The 20658-nt window shown below is 39.7% G+C and overlaps 1 protein-coding gene across 6 annotated transcripts in view; it reads right to left on the bottom strand.

Annotated features, from left to right (window-relative positions):
- Nucleotides 1-16985, bottom strand: part of LOC106084159 (rho GTPase-activating protein 100F) — an 83646-nt gene extending 66661 nt beyond the window's left edge. For 5 of the 6 annotated variants that reach the window (XM_013247664.2, XM_013247667.2, XM_013247666.2 and 2 more), the window contains exon 1: nucleotides 15605-16985. The gene's annotated coding sequence lies outside the window, so the exon portion shown is untranslated. The remainder of the gene's footprint in view (nucleotides 1-15604) is intronic. The other variant, XM_013247665.2, reaches the window with a different exon arrangement.
- Nucleotides 16986-20658: the final 3673 nt, after the last annotated feature.

Raw genomic sequence — 20658 nt, 5'->3', positions numbered from 1 at the left:
GGCACGGAAGGATCGCCTGTGTCAAAATTTTTCATCTTTGGACTTTTGAAGCATATATCCAAACCAGTTACACTTGCGTTCTTTGATATCATGCTCAAATAACGATTTATTTCCTTTGTATCCCTAATATAGCATTTGAGATTGTTCTTCAAATATTATAAAGCCGGTGCCCAAATTGTCTAGGCTTTTAGGGCCGTAGGTAGGTTAGGTTGAAATGAGGGTGCAGATATTAATCCGCCCCATGCCACTATGGACATACACCTAAGCCAGTAATCGGCATGATGTGCCTTCTAAAAACTATGAAGTAACCTCTAAAAAGAAAATTTTAAGTTAAGAATTCCATGCTACTTACAAAATCCTTAATTGTTTTCAATACCATTCCCCTAAGTTGGTTCATGTCTGGTATTGTGTCCCCACCTAAGTGCCGGTATCTGTTAGACCCGAAAGCCGGGCAATGACAAAGGAAATGCTCCAACGTTTCATACGTATGCCCTACACATGCTATCACTTGCCGCACCGATTTAACATAAGTGAGCTCGTAGTCCTATGTGTCCCGTTATGATACCGATAGCTATACTGACCTCCTTCTTACTTGCTTTCAGTAATAGCCACGTCTTCTCACAATGTTGCATGCGTTTTCGTCGCCCACTATCTAAACTCGCACTGCGTCGACCCGAAAGGATTCGGGTTAACCAAGTTTATTGACGGCAGTCCTCTTGCCTTCACCGCCAAATCGTCTGCCCTTTCATTCCCCCTTACCACGTTATGGTAATGACATCCAAACGATGCGGATTTTGCCATCCTCAGAGAAGGCGTTAATCTTCTTCTTACACTGTAAGACTGTTCGTGACCTTACCGTTCTGGTTGTTAATGCCCTTATGGCGATTTTACTGTTGGTAAAGATTTTTTTTTTCAAGTTTTTTACCTGTTAGGGCGGGATCATTAAATTTCACAAATTTTGTTTGTTTCTCTTTCGAGACGAGCTCAATGATCGGAGATGCAAATGGAAAAGGAAAGCCAAAGATAGCAACACACACCAACCAACTATGGGATGCGTTTCGGCCTTATTTAGAAGACTTTTCAACCATATTAGGTGTGATGGCTTCAGTGTCCGTGCGTTGGTATGTTGTATTTGAATTATATTAATAGCGAAAACGCATCTATGATACAATTACCACATTAACCAAGCTCGACAACCCTGCTTATTAACTGTACTTTTCTTAATGCATGCATTTTTGTGTAATGACAGACCTTCTTTCTGTAACAAATTACACTTCTTCCGTACTACACATGATTTTGTTCATCTGTTGGAAGTTGTATTGATGGCTTCGAACTGGCTTCTGTTAAAAATAATGTGGCAATAGCATCATAGATGCGTTTTCGCTATTAATACGATTCAAATACAACATACCAACGCACGGCCCTTGAAGGCATCATACCTAATATGGTTGAAAAGTCTTCTAACCAAAGACGAAACGCGTCCCATAGTGGTTGGTGTGTGTTGCTATCTTTGGCTTTCCATTTGCATCTCCGATCATTGAGCTCGTCGACGTCGGCGTTAGCACCACACCACATCACGCATTCCATGATAGCCCGAATCTCCGCCTGCAGCACCGTATTATGGTCAGGCAGTCTAAAACAGATCTCAATCCCTGAGTTCTCAATGTAGACCTCCAGGCCCACTCTGTCCTCTAGCTTAAATCCATCCGTGTAACATGATCTTCCAGAGTTCCGTCAATTCAAGACTGTGCCGATGGCAGCAGTCCCTCGCAATCGACTTCAAGGTTCATCTCAGGTATCCGATCGGAAACTTCTTCCCCTCCTTCCAGGTTTCCTATCGTCGGCTCGATTATACCGCGATGGTATGATCTGCTCCCATCCTCAATCCATTCTCCCATCGCATTAAGTCTCATAGCCGCAGTGGCTGCCTCACACTTAATCTGCAAGTCAAAAGGTCGGACATCTAGAATAGTCTCCAGTGCCCTAGTGGGCGTGGTCCTCATAGCTCCGCCTATGCAATGACAACATGTTCTCTGAACCTGTTGTATGGTCCTTATGTTGCACTTTTTCTCCATAGCAGTCCACCAAACTACTGAGGCGTAGGTAAGAATTGGTCGAAGCTCCTGAAGAGCCAGTGGACTATCCTCGGCTTCAGGCCCCATTTCGAGCCTATGGCCCGTCTACATAGTGCCCAACATCTGTGAGCCTTCTCAGTACGCTCCTAAATGTGACACTTCCAATTCTGTTTCCTGTCCAATATCACACCTAAGTATTTGACCTTGTCAGATATCGAAATCGTAGAAACATGGTGCGTTAATTAGGTCCACCTTCGTCATCCTCGTGAACAGGCATATTTCAGTCTTCTCTGGGTTAACATTGACACCTCCGGGTCTATCCCAGTCATATGCCATATGCAAAACCCTTTCGACCCTTCTGCATAGCTTGTTCGGATCTTTACCCCTTAGAATTATTATAACATCGTCTGCGTACCAGACGGGTTCAAATACCTCCTCAGTCAGCATCCGTAATAGGTCATTTATGGTGGTCACCCATAGGAGTGGCGATAAAATGCCACCCTGTGGCGTGCCTTATGCCACTTTCGTCCCTGTATTTATGCCATGGAGCACACAATTTATCCACCTGTTCCTTAGCATATGGTGTATCCAGTCTCTAAGGACCGGGTCCACCTGGTACTGGTCTAAGGATTGGATCAGTGTGTCGGTCCGCACATTGTTAAAAGCACCCTCGATGGCAATAAATACCGCCAGTGTGTACGTTTTGGCATCGAAGGATTCTTCTATTTTAGGCACAACCTCATGCAGGGCAGTCTCCACCGACCTTCCCTCGGCATGCTGTTTGTATTTGAGCAGTTCGCTGCATGTCCTACTCTTTATCATGGTGTCCACAATACGATCCATGGTTTTGAGTAGAAAGGACGTTAGGCTTATGGGTTTGTAGGGTTTTGGTGTCGCATAACTTGCCTTGCCGGGCTTGGGTATAAACACCATCCTTGCCTCCTGCCAGGCTTTCGGAGTATATGCAAGTCCTAGGTACGCTGTCAAAATATTGGCCACATGAGGCCCCAGATAGTCTGCCTCCTTCTGTAGTAACGCCGGAAATATTCCATTGGGTCCGGGTGACTTAATTGGGTTGAAGATCCTCAACGATTCCTTTACCATAAATTCCGTAATTAAAAACCTTCGATCAACATCATTATTCTAAGATTCCGGTGTCTACGTGAGTTTCGTCGTATCCTGTGGAAAATGGGTTTTCATCAAAAGCCTCAACATGTCCTCTGTTGTCTCTGCTCTCACTCCCATGTCGTCTTCTAAAGTTTCAGTTTGGACATGGGTTTTTGAGAGAAACTCGTTTATCTTGGCGGCGTCATAACCGCTATCGAACTGTTCGCAGAAAAGCTTCCAGGAGACACGTTTTGCCGCTCGAGAAGTCGACCGTCGCTCTACCTGAAGGAGTATGATATGGCAGCCTGCCTAAATTTTGAGAGGTTATTTAGCAACAAGTAGATGGGTCGACAGTCACCGCTCTGAGCCGCACGTGGATCCACCCGAGATTTCCCTGTGGACGGACTGTATGCAACGCGGCAGCACTAGCAACGCGAACTTCAGAGACAGTGTGGTCAAAAGACGGATGATAAAAGGAACGTCTCAGAGGGGGAGATTTTAGCGAATTCTCTGGAACATAGTGGTAAACAAATTTCTATTGATTCTTATCAGTGATGACGTGAGAATGATCGCAATGCTAGTTATGTAACACATCCAGGTTCCTATTCCGAACTGATTGCGCTTAGGCTGAGGGAACATGGCATGCTGCAAGAGACAGAATACGGCCAAGGTTTCCACCTTGACACAACGGATGCGGTGGGCAGACTGTGGGTGGTTTCAGACTACTTGGAATTTCGGGATTCGCTTTCCCGGGAGAGAGCTGTGGGAAGCGAATACTGTGTTTGTAAAGAATGATACCTCAGTCTTTATAGACGATTCCAAGATAGAAACAGGGACTGGATTGGGGCTATAATACGACACAGACAACATTTCAGCAACGATAGACGCTAAAGAAAGTCTGGGATAGGATTTACAGTTTTCGAAATCAGTATATATGGCGGCCCTCAAAGCCGTGGGTTCTAGTACAGTATGCGTTGCGGTATGTTTGGAGTCCTGGATAGACTCCAATTTCATGATAAAGTGCTAGCATGGATTAGCGCATGCGACGGCGCCGTATTGGCGCTTACCCCTACTCTCTTCTTGTAATTTGTTCTTATCACTTATTTCTCACTTTTTCATTTCCTTTCACCACAGGTCTGGCGGGCCATTTTTGGTTTTGAAGCTAAACGAAAACCGAACGTCAAACAGAATGAGCCTTGCGTTGAAAAATGGAACTCTGAAGCCAATTGGGTAGAAATCGAACTATGCTCTGTAAACATCAAAACTTGCCTTGCTTCTATCAAAAATCTAACTAGGCCCTGGGCTACTCAAAAATTATTCACCTCACCCAACGTCATATTTTTACAAACCCTACAACTTTACTACCAATTGGCACGCAGCTTCTACAAAAACAAGTAAAAGAGTGTTGTTCGGCCGGGCCGAATCTTATATACCCTCCACCATGGATGGCATTTATCGAGTTCTTTACGCGGTATCTCTTTTTAGGCAAACAAAGAATATTGAATAAGAACTGTTATGCTATTGGAGCTATATCAAGTTATAATTCGATTCGAACCATGAATGAATTGAATGCTAAACATTGTAGAAGTTATTGTGGAATATTTCACTCCATTCGGATAAGAATTGCGCCTTGTAGGGGCTCAAGAAGCTAAATCGGGAGATCGGTTTTTATGGGAGCTATATCAAGCTATTGATCGATTCAGACCATATTAGACTCGTATATTGAAGGTCATGAGGGAAGCCGTTGTACAAAATTTCTGCCAAATCGGATAATAATTGGGCCCTCTGGAGGCTTAAGAAGTCAAGACCCAAGTTTGGTTAATATGGCAGCTATATCAAAACATGGACCGACTTGAATCATACTAAGCACAGTTGTTGGAAGTGATACCAAAACACCACGTGCAATTTTTCAGTCAAATCGGACAAGTAATGCGCCGTCTAGAGGCTCAATAAATCGAGACCCAAAATCGGTTTATATGGCAGCAATAGCAAAACATAGACCGAATTGGCCCATTTACAATCCCAACCGACCTACACTAATAAAAAGTATTTGTGCAAAATTTCAAGCGCCTGGCTTTACTGCTTCGAAAGTTAGGGCAGACGGACGGACATAGCTAGATCGACTTAAAATGACATGACGATCAGGAATATATATACTTTATGGGGTCTCAGACGCATATTTCGAGGTGTTACAAACAGAATGAGGAAATTAGTATACCGCCATCCTATGGTGGTGGGTATAAAAAATGTAAAAAAGCATAGTCAAAAAAATTTTTTACTTTTAAGCCTAAAACATTACTTTACGTATGGCAACACAGAATGACGCTCGATTACAGTCATCATAGTTAAAAATTCTTTAACTTTTGCCAGATTTGTTTGCAGAATTGCATTTTTTAACTCAACGCTCCTTAACGCGCGCATTCTGTATAGGCCTTTGGAAGATTCAATCTTTGATTTGGTGTAGAGGTTTGTGGAATGCCAATAAAACACTCATTGACCTACGCTTTCTTTAGATGATTTATCTCCTTTTATTTTATTCTATTCATAAGAAATAATTAATAAATGCTGACAATTTTAAGTTAGTTTTACATTTTGATTATTTTGTTAACCTCTTCACCCACTTCTGGGGATAACTAAAAACTCAAATATAAATATTGGCGCTTGGCCACTTGACAGAAATCTCTGTGAGTGTTGTGCATGGCTATGACTCAAAGGATATCGGCAGCGTATGATAATTTAAAAAATGACGACTTGTTGTCTGTATAATCATTATTTTATCATATCAAGGATTATATAGTCACCCAAGGACATTCAATTTTATACGCATTTGCGATTCATCTGTACACATGACCTCAATGGATGACCTTTCAGTGAGTTTTGTAAAACAACAATATAATTTCTAGATTATTTGCTTTGGTGTATGTGCGATTGTGTGTGGGTTGCTTTCAATCCTTTTAATTCAAGTGTATATTTGAATAATGTTTACCGATAACAAAGGCTCTCTGATGATTGTAAGCGGAAAATTTCTACATCGATAACGTCTATAATTTCCAACGATTCTAATACACATTATGGCTGATTAACAATTGTTGTTGTTGTTGTTGTTTTATTTTTTTGTTATTAACAGCACCCTCCTTTTACCGATGAACTGATTGACACTGGCACTGGCACTTCTATTTTGAGCACAAAACCACCACCAAACAACCAACCAGCCAACCAACCCCATAGTCAGTGACAGCACCATTACCAATACAACCACCAGGCATTGCAGCAGATTCACACCGACACACCACCCAACACCCAAACCCCATACGGGTGCTTAACAGTTTTTTCTTTTGCTTCTTTTTTTTTTGAGTTTGTCACAAACTCAAGCAGTTCGAGTGTGTGTGTGTGTGTGTGCGTGCATGTATGTCGGTCTGTCTGGCTCGAAGTATGATGTCTGTCCTATTTGTTAGGCTATACGGATGTGTAATTCACCCCCCAAATGAATGCATTCCGGCAAACTAGACAGAGTATAAACGGACAGACGAACAGATAGACAAGCGGATGAATGGATGGCTGATGTAGTATGTCATAGATGTAAGTCTTTCGTACAACACAGATATCGCATTTTTGTTGAATTTTCTCTCCCTTCTTTGCGGTGGAAAAAAAAAGTCTGCCAAACCGTGGTTGTAAATCTTTGCCACTTCAGAATTTGTCATAGACATGAATACAATGCATAGTGATGGCAAAATATTGATTATTAATTCGATTACTATAATGATTGAAACTATTTGGAGTGTGAACATAACCTTCTTTCATGCTCTATTGAAAAATGTCAAATAGCATTAAGTTTTGCATAATAAATCCTTGATACTCATGCGATTTGCGAAAAAAATTGCAAAAGCTAACAAAACTAAATAAAAATGTGAACAAATATTTGTATATCCTCAATCATAGGATGGGGGTCATTAGTTATTCTGTTTGTAATATCTCAAAATATTGGTCTAGGATCCTTTAAAGTATGCACATATATTCTTGATGTGGCTATGTCCGTCTGTCGAAAGTAACCTAACTTTCAAACGAGTTCGCTGGAACCCACCTTGCACAAGGTTGAGCATGAGATATTCTAAAAATGCTATTAGAAGTATGTCCCCATGCCAAGATGTTTATGCTGTCGGTGTGTAATCACATCACGATCGAGGGAGCTTTTAACAATTTAAGGACCAACACGCTTTTTCAATCTTTAGACCAATATCGGATAATAAGCCTAATATTAGAAAAGAGGTGAATCAATTGTGAGTCCCATGACATAAGGACAAGGAAAGGAGTGGCATAGGTTACGCTACAGAGTGGCATTTTATTGTCACTACGCTATAATACTTCAAAAGGGTAGGAATCCAAAAAACCTATGCATAAGCTCGAAAAGGTCTTACAGATAGCAAATGAGAGCAAAGGTTTGAACTTTAATTCAGGTAATAGCGAAATCTGCTTGATTATAAGAAATACGAAGATTTGCTGATTGGAAGAGACACGTTTCCCGAACAATTTCGATATCCCACGATTTCAAATTCTTGGGAGGTTCTAGAACAAAAAGCTTAGTCGCAGCAGGTAGGTGCAGAAGGGTTCTCTGAGAGCTCACAGATGTTGGTAACTATATAGGCGGAATGGAGCCTGACTCCGAGTATAGTTCTTGGGCTTTAAGGAAGCGTGATTGGACTAATAACATGCGCCTCAGTTGTATGGTAAACGACGTTGAAGAGGAAGACATCCGATCCATATACATACGGATTAAGTATATATGAGGTACAGATAAGTACATATGAAGGAGGATATGAAATAGAGGATATGAACATGTCATACCATCGAGGGATAATCGAGACGCCGATAGAGAACTTGTAAATAACGGAAGAGATAACCTATCGTCGCCTCGATTATACCGCGATGGTTTGATCTGTTCCTATCCTCTATTAATTCTTCCATTGCTTTAAGTCTCATAACCGAAGTGTCTGCCATCCACAATGTGTGTATGTCTATGGGTCGGATATCTAGAGTCTCCAGTGCTCGAGTTGGCGTTGCTTCGCCTATGCCAAAACAACATGTTCTCTGAACCTGTTATATGGTCCTTATGTTGCACTTTTTCTCCATAGCAGTCCACCAAACTACTGAGGCGTAAGTAAGTATTGGTCTAATCAAGCTCCTGTAGAGCCAGTGGACTATCCTCGGATTCAGGCCCCATTTCGAGCCTACGACTCGTCTACATAGTGCCCAACATCTGGGAGCCTTTTCGGTACGCACCTGGATGTGACACTTGCTATTCAGTTTCCTGTCCAAGATCACTCCTAAGTATTTGACCTTGTCTGATATTGAAATCATTCTATTGAGGAAACGTGGTGCGTCAAATTGGACCATCTTGCCTTCCTTGTGAATAGGTAGATTTTAGTCTTCTCTGGGTTAACATTGAGGAGCTTAGGTTTAGCCCAGGCGTGTGCAAGACCCTTTCCGCCTTTCTGCGTAGCTGATTCGGTTCCTTATTCCTTAGAAGCATAATAAGATCGTTAACATTGAGGCCCTTAGGTTTAGCCCAGGCGTGTGCAAGACCCTTTTCCGCTCTTCTGCATAACTGATTCGGTTCCTTATTCCTTAGAAGCATAATAACATCGTCTGCGTAGCATACTGGCTCAAATCCTTTCTAAGTCAACATCCCTTATTGGTTATTTATGGTGGTCACCCATAGAATTGGCGATAAAATGCCCCCTGGTGGGCCCTGTGCCACGTCTTCCTTTATATTTATGTCAAGGGACCCACAATTTATCCACCTGTTTTTTAAGCATATGATTTATCCAGTCTCTAAGGACCGGGTCCATTCGGTACTGGTCTAGGGATTGGATCAGTATTTCGGTCCGCCCCCCTCGATGTCAATGCATTCCGTCAACGTTTACTTCTTAGCATCGAAAGGTTCTTCTATTTTATGCACACCTTCGTGCAGGGCCGTCTTCACCGACCTTCCCTTAACATAGTCATGCTGTTTGTATTTGAACAGCTCGCTGGATGTCCTACTCTTGATTATAGTATTTACATTACGTTCCATGGTTTTGAATTGAAAGGACGTAATGCCTATAGATCTGTAGGCCTTTGGTGTCGCATAACTCGCTTTGCCTGGCTTGGGTATAAATACCAACCTTGCCTCCTGCCAGGCTTTCGGAAATATTCTATCAGGTCCAGGTGACTTAAATGGTTTGAAGCTCCACAAAGCTTCCTTTACCATAAATTCCGTAATAATAAATCCATGAACAACCTTAATATTCCAAGATTCCAGTGTCTCCGTGAGTTCCCTCGTATCCAGTGAAAAATGTGTTATCATCAAAAGCCTCAATATGCCCTCCGTTGTCTTTGCTTTCAGTCCCATGTCGTCTACTAACGTTTCAGTTTGGAATTCGCTTTGGAGAGGAACTTTTACATTTTGACGGCGTCATTAACGCTATCGATCTGTTCGCAGAAAAGTTTCCAGGAGGCACGTTTCGACGCTCTGATAATCTTATTGTATTCCTTGAGACATGTGTAATAAACTTTCTAATAAACCTCCGCTTTCTTACGACATGCTCTGTTATGTTGCTAATCTACCTGGTCGTTCAGGGGTTTTCTTGGTCATCTAAATTATTTTGCCCAAAACTTCTTCTGAGTAGTCTTCCGAATTTTGTCCAGTTGGTTTTTAACTTATAACGGAAGCTTATCGGATTCGGCGCTGGCCATGCTATTCTAAACCCAATATAGCTGTGATCAGAGAAGGAGGGCTGCATGGAGACCCTCCAATCCGGAAACTCATCGATTAGATTTTCCGAATATATTGTCACATCTAAAACGTTGTGGTGATACTCTTCCCTCGTTGGTTTCCCTTCGTGTTGAGTGATATCATGAAAGACGCCCTGTGGGAATGGGCCACTTGTAGTGAACTGGGAGAGCACCTGGGGAAATAGAGTGAACCTGGGGGATAGTGTTGTTCACCACAAGAACTAAATGTGCAAACTCTCAAAGAGAAAGATATTCTAAACGGATTATACAAAATATCTGGGTGTGATTCTGGTTTCTAAACTATCATGGAAATATAACATGGAACATCGCGCCCATAAGAAAACCATTGCAGAAATCCATTTATAGGTATCGCAAAGTATTTGGTAGCCGCTCCAGTTTCATCCTTAGGTGGTTGAATGCACACCAGTATATCAGGCCGATAATCGCATATGGAGCACTTGTGTGGTCGCCTGCTATGAAACATAGGACCACATAAAAGAAACTTTATAGCATACAGTCATCTGTATGCATAGGAGTAACAGGGGCAATACGCACCTGTCCTACTAAAGCTCACAACACGATGGTGCACATTTTACAGATAGATCTTTACATCATGAACCGCACTTTAGCATTGCCACACATCGTACTCTGAAGGAATTTTCACGTATAGACAAGCGACACTCCTAGCAATGAGATCGAATATAGTCAACTCAAGACTTGTGGGAAAGCGCAAGAAAAGACTTGATAAGTTAGGTGGTCTGGGAGTAATTAAAACTGCTATATCCTCCTCTAAGAAACTCCAGAAAGTACCAATCCCAATGCCGCTGGGAGTAGTTAAAGCTGCTGTATACTCTTTTAACAAACTCCAGAAGGTGTCAGTCTTAACGCCGAAAGGGAGTATTTAAAACTGACATCTTGAAGCACTATCTTAGACAAGCAGAGAGCAGGTGGGATAAGATTCAAGGAACACATAGCCTCAATACAACCTTTAGCGTACATCGATCGACAGGACCTATTAAGAATTTTCTCTGTGCAGACTTACCAATGTCCTATTGGAAACATAGACTTAGAGCCCCAGGTCGTCTAGGTCGTTTCTAGTTGACCATGTGGAAATTACTCGACTCTGATTAATATAGAAATTGGAGTAAAACAAGCCATCACACGTTGGTGTGGTTTTGGAAATGGTATGTTTTTAACATACTGATTGAGGCTAAATAACGAAATGAAAGTCAAACGAAAGGGTCAGCAAACTGGCATCAAAAAACCTTTTTAGGCAACGCGGTCCGAGTTAATGGCGTGGCCAAAGAGTGCGCAGTATTGTGCAACAGTAAAACGGCGGAAAAATTTTGATAATCCTATGAGGTGATCTGGATTGTGACAAAACATTGGTAATACTGACTTTCGAAGGAATAAACCCTCCGGGAAATGTGACCGGTCCAAAACCAGTCACGGGATAGGCCCTCTGGTGACAGGGACCGCTCCCAGTTCTCGTCTCTTTCGATGGAAAAAAACCTATCACTTTTATAAGGGTTTGTCGCTCGAGGTGACGAATTGCCACCATTCTAACACCGTTGGATAGGTCCTGGGACAGTTCGAAAAGGATGAGAATACTTTGCAAGTATTTTTAAGGTAGATAACATTAGTTAGCAAAAATATTTAACGGATAAGGAAATTTTTAAAAATAATTAAGCGATTTTTTTTAAAAGAATTAAGAATTATAAGTCCGGTGGCAGGTTACTAATTATTTGGTGCAATTGACTACACATTTCCTGTAGGGAAGCTAGGCGCTTGAAACTTTGCTTAAATACTTCCTATTAGTGCTGCTATCTGGCGATAGAGGGTATGAAGCCCATAAAATCTTTATTTATTACCCGATTTCGTTAAAATTTTAAATAGTTAGCCTCCCGACATCCCACCCAAATGTGTATCAGATCAGACTATATAGATATAGTTGTAATATAGACCGATCTTCCAATGTAGGGTCTTAATCCCATAAAAAGCGGATTTATTGCCTGATTTCGCTGAAACTGTAACTTGTATCTCGTTACCAGAATAAAATACGACCCTGACCAGCCCCTATTTAGATATAACTATGGCTATAGTAGAGGAGTTATAATGAAATAGGATGAAACCATGGTGGTGGGTATCCCAAGTTCGGCAAAATTGTTTTTATTTTCAATTTTTTGCTTGTCATTTTATTTTATTATTTTTCGTTTGTTTTTCTTTCGAGCGAGTTCGGTATCAAAATTAATAAGACTCTGCAGGATGACACTTGCTGATACGCGTTCCTCAGTAAGAATAGGAAAATATCTCTCCGGACCATTTAATACCTAACGAGGTTTCAGATAAGGAGACAGCCTATCGTATGATCTCTTTAATATCCTGCTGGAGAAAATTATACGAGATGCAGATGTGAATAGATATAGCACACTAATCACAAGAGAACACATACTACTCGCCTATGCCGACGACATCGATATTATAGGTCGGTCACCGGAAGTAGTAGAAGTAGAAGAATCAAAAGTGTCAGTGAAAATGGGTCTGGCAGTAAATGGAGTTAAGACGAAATGGATGGTTTCAACTCCCAAAAAGCCTTGCACAATCGAGCAGATAAAGAAAATGGAGAAAGTTGAGAACCACAACATTGAGACAGTCAGTAACTTTATCTACCTCGGCACCGCCGTAACCGAAACGAATGACACCAGTTTTGAGATGAAGCGAAGAATAATACTGACAAACAGATGCTACCTTGGATTAAGTAAGCAGTTTAGAAACAAGGCCACCTCTCGACAGACGAAGAATACACTATACAAGACACTGATACTACCCGATGAGGCAGTGCTTGGAGAGAAAGATTCTTCGTAAAATATATGGACCAGTTTGCGTTAATGGAGAATATAGGCGAGTATGAACCACGAGCTGTATGACGACAATAGCATAGTTACACGCATCAAAATACAAAATACAAAGGCTGCGTCGCCTAGATCATGTTGTCGGAATGGATGACGAAGCTCCAACAGAGAAGTCTTTTGAAGGCAAACACGGTGGTACACGCAAACCGGGAAGACCAAAAGACCGATGGAAAGATCAAGTTGTGGGAGACACCTCGAAACTTGGTGCCAGAGATTTTAGAATGAGCGCAGAAGATCGAGGCGCTTGGAAAGCTATTCTACGTTCGGCTAGTGGAACAAATATTCTGTCATAGCCAATTAAAGTAAGAAAAAGTAAGTTTTCTTTCGAACCAAGCTTAATAAACTAACCAAGGACAAAACGAGTCCCACATGCGGTTGGTACGTTGTGATCAATGACTTTTCTATTCCATTGCAAAAAGAAACTTCAATCATTAAGCTCGGCTCGAAAAAGAAACAAACGAAAAATTATGAAATAAATATTTGCCCTAAAAAAATTAAAAATAAAGCTCGACAAAGACCGATCAGGATTTGATCCTGAATACACGGAGCGAGAGCCGTTGCTGTTGTCTAGCGTTCGATTGATGGCGTTGAACGCTAAACAATAGCTACAACTTCCAACAGATGTACAAATAATATGTAGCGCAGAGGTTAGCATATCCGCCTATGACGCTGAGCTTCTGAGTTCGAATCCTGGCGAGAACATCATGAGAAATTTCAGGGGTGGTTATCCCCTCTTAATGTTAGCGACATTTGGGAGGTACTGTACCATTTGGTATGGCATCATGTAAATACTTCCCCACAAAGGTGTCGCACTGCGGCATGCCGTTCAGACTCGGCTATTAAAATTTGGCCCCTTATCATTGAGCTTAAAAAACCTGAATTGAACAACACTCATTGATATGTGAGAAGTTTGGCCCTGTTCCTTAGTGAAATGTTCATGGGCAAATTTGCAATTTGCATTTGCATGCCGTGGAAGCTAGTAGTCGTGTGGAAAACAAGTCCATCACTATAAGGAAAAACCATAAGCGGAGGAAAAGAACAGCTAGTGTGAGAGGAGTCAAACTTGGTGAGTGTCTTACTTACATCGTAATCACGTTTTCGCGGTATATTCGATGTAAGTACGACCTACTAATGCATGGCCCCTGAAGCCTCCACACCTTATGAGGTTGAGTAAGTCCCCTAATCAAGGACGAAACGCGTCCCACTGTAGATAGAGTTTTGTGATCACTGGTTTTCCTTTTCATAGTAAAAAAACTTCCATCATTAATCCAGAAGGATATTTTAAAAATTTTTAGAGATGCCCTTTAATTTGCACCAAGTTTTAAAATCGTTCCGTTCGCCATTTAAAATCTTTACTTATTAGTACTAAATGGTAGTTTTTAGTAACTTAAACATAAAACCCATCTGATCTCGCGCCCAACATACAAGACCAACATTTGTGGCAAGTTTCAAAAAAATAAAAAAAAAAATTAAATGTCATTGCCAAATCTAAATGTGATCGGATGAAAATTGCCATCAGTTCTTTGTATACTAACTAATATGGACAGAAAAACGGTTTGGATCTATCCTTCTACCTTCTGGGAGTTACACACAAAGTTATAATACCTTGTACCACAGTAATGGTGTAGTATATATAGCCATACCACCAGAAGATCTACCTTAAAGACTAACGGCATTATTCACAAAACTTAATGAACCCTTAAAATAGCTTTTTTTGACAGTTCTATAGAGCTAATCTGTCAAATGAACCTATTTAAAATCTACATTAAGTTTAGTAAATAATGTGAAAAAACTTTCGTGCGATGAAGAATAAATAAAACTTAAGGGAAAACAAAAAGAAAATATTATGAATTGAATTTTCTCCCAAACAAAGTAATCAAAACTTGCTGGTAATTCTAAAAACTTCAACATTTTGTTTTTTTTTTTCAATCATTTTGATCTGCACTTGAGTTTTCATAGCCATAGGGCGTATACGTTATGTTAATATCACCTTTCCCTGATCCATTACTCATACGCTACTGGTTTCATATGCAAGATGAAATATTAACAAAATAAAATACAAATCTACAAAACATAATTCTCTGCTTAGGAATATTTTGTTAGATAAATTTTCTAATTAGTATTTTGGAGCTAATTTTTTAAAAGTCACCAAATACATATTTAGTTCATCTAACGATTTGATGTTTCTTTTGTCTTCCATTAGCAGATGCCAACCACACAACATTGGCTAAGTGCCTAGTATTCACAATCGAAACACAAAAAAGTATATTCTACTACAGCACAATAGTAAGCAACCTGCTACAGCAACTAATACGACAGTAGAAACCGCACTACGAGCATTGCCATACACAAAAATACTCGCATACACATGTATGACTGGGAAAAAATGCATGCAGCTGCTCCAAGACACATGTATGTACGTACGTAGTGTGTATTTAGTATATCAATGCACTTTTTGGGGACCTCTACGAAAAGGGTATTAACCTCTTCGTTGTCGTAGTCGTAGTCGTCTTGTTCTTCGTCGTCGTCGTCATCATCAACATCGTTTTGATTATGCTGTGTTAGTGTGTGTGTGTGTGAGATTTGTATGTTGGAGGAGGTGGGTAGAGTAAGATGACAAAGTGAAGAGAGAGAACATAAAATTGGGTGAAACTAAGTGAAAGACTTACACATACACGCACACACACATTCACTGCAACATATTATCATACACACATTTAAAATAAGGCAAACAATTACCTGAGATGAAGATGAAGTATATCCGAATTGTGGTGGCTTCTTCATTACATGTGTTTTGTTGCTGTTACTGTTTTATGTTTTTCACCTCCGTCTCCTCCTTGGCTTGCTCCTAATCCATGAACTGTAATTGCGGCCTTGGTGATGATTTTATGCCGAGGGCTTTAGTGGTGGTATTCGTGGTAATGTGGTGGTTCTTTTTGTTTTAGGGATAAACTTGGCTCTGGAGTTTCATTCGCTCTAAGTACACACAGAAATTTCACAGGATTTTAAAAAATAATTTAGGTTTTTCTTTTTTTTTTAATGAGACATTACAGAATGCTGATGATTTTATGGCAATGTTGTGGGGGCGGGGGATGGAACGACAGTGAGAGAAACGTTATTGTTAATTTTCTTTGTTTGGTTAAATTTGCTTTCTGATGTATGTTTTTTTTCCTTTCGTTTGGTAAAAATGAACTTTTTTTTGGGGGAAAAATGAGCCTCGTTGTTATATTTCGGTGGTCAATAAACGCATTGCTTCTTGGTTATTTGTTTAACTTGTATTCCATTTGTATGTATGTATTATTAATTTTTTGCTAAGAAACCCGATTTTTTTGCTTTTTTACTTGTTTTTTTATCTCTTGTGTTGGTAGTTTGGTAGGTATCACTTAAACTATTATTTGGGATTTTTTTAAATAATATTTCACAGTTATATATCTTTTTCTTCTCGATTAAAGCCATTACATTTTGATTTCTATGCTCTTTGCTATGCAGCAAAGTATTTCTATTAATATTTCTATTAACTGTAAAGAAAATTTTTAAAATTTTTATTTTATTTTAGTAAATTGGGTTGTTGTGCGAAGGGAACAAGAAAATTTTGTGTGACCAACGGTTGGAGTATCCATCGATTTTTTAGTTTGCTACTCTCATTCTCTCTTACACTCTCACACTCTCTTTCCCAGTTTCTCGTCCTGAGTTTAGCGCTCTCACGCGGCTGCTCGTCTTACAACACTTTTCTTGTGTAAATCATTTTTTCCGTTTTGCTTTTTGGTTATTGTTTCGTCGATGCTACAAAATACTTTTTTTGTCATTTCACTTTACACACAAACGAGGAGGACGAGAAAGACGACGACGACGACAACAACAACGACTACGATGACTACACGGATGACGACTAGTACGATGATGACGGCAATGTTGAAGAAAGGCGGATTGTAGTAGTGATGACGAAGCCAGGGACAGTGCACAGTGGGTTGGCAAAAAGCAATTTAAAAATTTAAAATACATTTTGGGATGTTATTGCCCTGCAAGCAAAAGTTGAGCTGAGCTGAAACGGAACGGAACTACTGCAACTAAATAACACCCTACTTCTCCGAGTATACCAATCACTTTTATACAAATGCGAGAGCATAACAAACAGACGCTATATGTAAACCTGATCAGATTTAGATTCTACACACCTTATGATCGAAAAAGAACAATTCGGTCAAAAATTTGTTAAGATGGTACAAAAATTGCGACTGCTGTATTAATAAAAGCGGATATCGAATGAACGTTATATATGCGAGCTTTATATATTGTATGAATCTGTTCCTATTTCGATGAAATTTTTCAGATATATTACAAAATCAAAAATTTCTTTAAACATTGGAGCAAAGTTGTGGCTACTGTGGCCCAAATCGAATGAAAACAAGTATGAACGGGCTACACCACATTGTATGCTGGCTCAATCATCCAGACTAAAATCAGCATAAATTTGGAAAGGAGAATTTCGACCAAAGAAAGAAGAAGACATTTTTGTGTAAAATTTTGAGAAGGTCGGTTGATAAATGCGTTTGAAAAAATTTTAAAATGAAAATCGGGAGACATATATACTCGGGCTATATCTTAATCTGAACAGATTTTCCTGAAATCCATCAGTTATCAGAAGACTCATAAGAGAATCCTTCGTGTCAAATTTTTTGAGAATTGATTACTAAATGACCACATTATTGCAATACGCCGTTTACTCCGGAGCACCAATTTGAGTTCGTATAGTCCAAGAAAGTTGTCACTTCTTTCCAAAGGATTGACTTTTGTTAAAGCTCATGTAGAGTGCCTCCATAAAAATAGCGGAAAGTTATTTGCTCGCGATGGTTGTTGAAAAGACCTCCTACACAAAAAAAACTGCATATCAGTATAATGGTATGGGAAAAGTTTTCGTGTACCAAAGTTTTGGACCAATATATTGGGTTAGAAATATCATTGATACAACCCGACCCGTCATCATTCTTGAGAACATTTTACTACCATACGCCTCCTGTGACATGCCGCTGGTTTGGGTCCTCCAACAGGTCACTTGTCCTAAACCTACTGGCAAAAATACAATGTGGCTTGCGGACAATCCAAAAAGTGCCATAAAGTGGCCAGAAAATCACATCATTTAAACTCGATAAAAATTTGTGAAGAAATTAAGTAAGGGGAGTATTCGAAAGATCAACAAAAAAATAAAAGCCATTGAAATGTAGTATAGGGTATCTAGAACTCTTTTTCCTAAGAAATATGCCAAAATCTTGCTGTCACTACATAGAAGGGACACGTCACCAAATATCAAAAATTGTTCATTGTTCCAAATTCTAATTAAATCACCCCAATTGGTTTCTGTTTCTATTTTACCAATATAATTTTCGGCCAATCCGTTATATGAGTTGCTATTATTTTGACGCTTGATTATTAATTTTTTTTTCAAAAAGCTAACAAATATGTTTTGTTGTAAACCCCCATCAAAATCCACTGATGTGCAAACCTTAAACTTAAACGAAATAGTTGAAACAAAAATATGAAGGGTTTGGTTATATGGAATGAAACTGCCAATTGTATTGAAAAATTTATATTGGTACTATTTTTTTGACCGCAACTGTATATTAAAATTTGTCGGGTGATAAATACGCTTGCAAAGGCTCTAGAAGTGAAAATCCAGCAACACATATATGTGGGAGCTATACCTAAATCTGAAGCGATTTTAATCAAAAATTGTGACCACTATAGCCATTATAGCTCATATCGTATGAAAGATAGCATATACATAGTAGCTGACACAAAGTGTTACCAATTTAAATGACACATATATTTTATGTGATAATATTTTTTGTTGATTCAAACAACAGGAAGTAATCTAAATTTCAGAATCCATTCACTATTGCTCGGTATGACCATTTGCATATGACCTTTGCGAATGTAATGTGCCTTACAATGGCCTTTTTCAGCTCATCTATATTCGCATATTGTTAAATTCTCAACTTGCTCTCTGAATATGCCCAAATATAAAAGTTCATCGGATTGGCATCTGACGAACTGCAAATGCAAATTTGCCCATGAACATTCCGTTAAGGAACTGGGGCAAACTTCTTACATATCAATGAGTGCTGTCCGATTTAAGCTTTAAGCTGAATGATAAGTGATCTCCTTTTTGTAGCCAAGTTCAAACTGTATGCCGCACTGCCCAAGGAGGTGTAGCTTTGGGGAGAAGTTTTTACAATGCTTCTATGCATGCCATAGTACCTCACAAATGTCATCTGCATTAAGAGGGAATTTTTTCTGATGTTCTCGCCAGGATTCGAACCCAGCCGTTCGGCGTCATAGGCAGACATACCAACCTCTGCACTACGGTGGCCTACTGGACAGCTATTGTGTGAACGAAACAAAGTATGGAATATGATTTTTAGCCATTCTTGGTTCTGTAAGCTTCGTATTAACCAAGTTTATTGACGTCGGTACTCTGGCCATCACTGCCAAATCATCTACCCTTATTCCGCAATGGCCAGGAACCCAAACAATGTGATGCTCAGAGAAGGCGTTAATCTCCTTCTAACAATCCAAGAATGTTCGTGACCTTACTGTCCAGGTTATTATTGCTCAGATGGCCTGTTTGCTGTCCGTTAAGATGTTCAAGCTCGACGTCTTTGAGTTAGCACCATACCACCTCACGCATACCGTGATACCCCGGATCTCCGCCTGAAGAGCGTATTATGGTCAGGCAATCGGAAATAGATCTCAGTCTCTGGGTTCTCAATGTAGATCCCCAGGCCCACTCTGTCCTCTAGCTTTGATCCATTTGTGTAGCAGGAACTTCCAGATGGCAATACCAAAGTTCCATTGATCCAAGATTGTTCCGCTAGCAGCAAAGTCTCGCCCTAACCTCAAGTGTTGTCTAAGGTATTAGCTCCGGAAGCACATCAAAATCGAAAAAAAAACTAGTAAAATATATGCCGTGTTAGAATGTGTGAAGATATCTCTTTGAAATTTTAAGTGGTTAGAGCTGAAGTATTAGTGAGATTGTGTGCAATTTCAAGGCCATAGGTTGGTAACCTTTGCATTTCAAAAAATTTTTCGGGGTATCAAATCTTCATTTGTGGTCATGCTATGAAATGGGCCCAAATCTGAATATCAGATTGAAGCTCTAATTCCAAATGCTCTTCATTCTATCCCATATTGTCCTGATGAGCTTACTTGTCCACTTGAGTATTCTCGAGGGGTATAGCGACTCCCCGACACTTGGTCACCAATTTGCATGTGAAAAATGTATTCTACTCCCAATACCATGAACGTATTGCTTGTCAGCTTTGTGAGGTTTTGGGTGAAATATTTCCCTTAGGTTGCATCCAATGCATCTGATTTTCAACGTTGGCTCATTTGGAAATTGTGTGAACATTATATAAAAGTCGGCTCATCCATTTTTAAGTCACGAAGCAAAAAAAACAAAGAGAATCATATCAGTATTCACATCGAAAAAAAATTTTTCAATTTATCTTTTCAAAAGTAACAACATTTTTCCAAAAATCTAACGAATAAAAACTACCATGCGATGCCTTTGTGTAAAGATTAACAAAGCTTAAATGCACTGCAAAACATTGTTCTTGCGAGGCTGGAGAAAATCCTAACACCCTTAGCTCTCATAAGCGACACTCAACATAGTTATTTAAATGGTCTTTTATACATTTCAGTGTTGATTATGTTATATTCCATTAATACTTTTTCATCTTAGTATAAGATTTAAAATTCCACTAAAAGTTTTTTTTATTCTTCCCACTGTGCCCTTT

The sequence above is a fragment of the Stomoxys calcitrans genome, chromosome 2, assembly GCF_963082655.1.
Source record: "Stomoxys calcitrans chromosome 2, idStoCalc2.1, whole genome shotgun sequence".
Classification (NCBI taxonomy): Eukaryota; Metazoa; Arthropoda; class Insecta; order Diptera; family Muscidae; genus Stomoxys; species Stomoxys calcitrans.
Note: the sequence above shows the minus strand (reverse complement) of the source record. Positions and strands in the feature narration are given on the sequence as shown.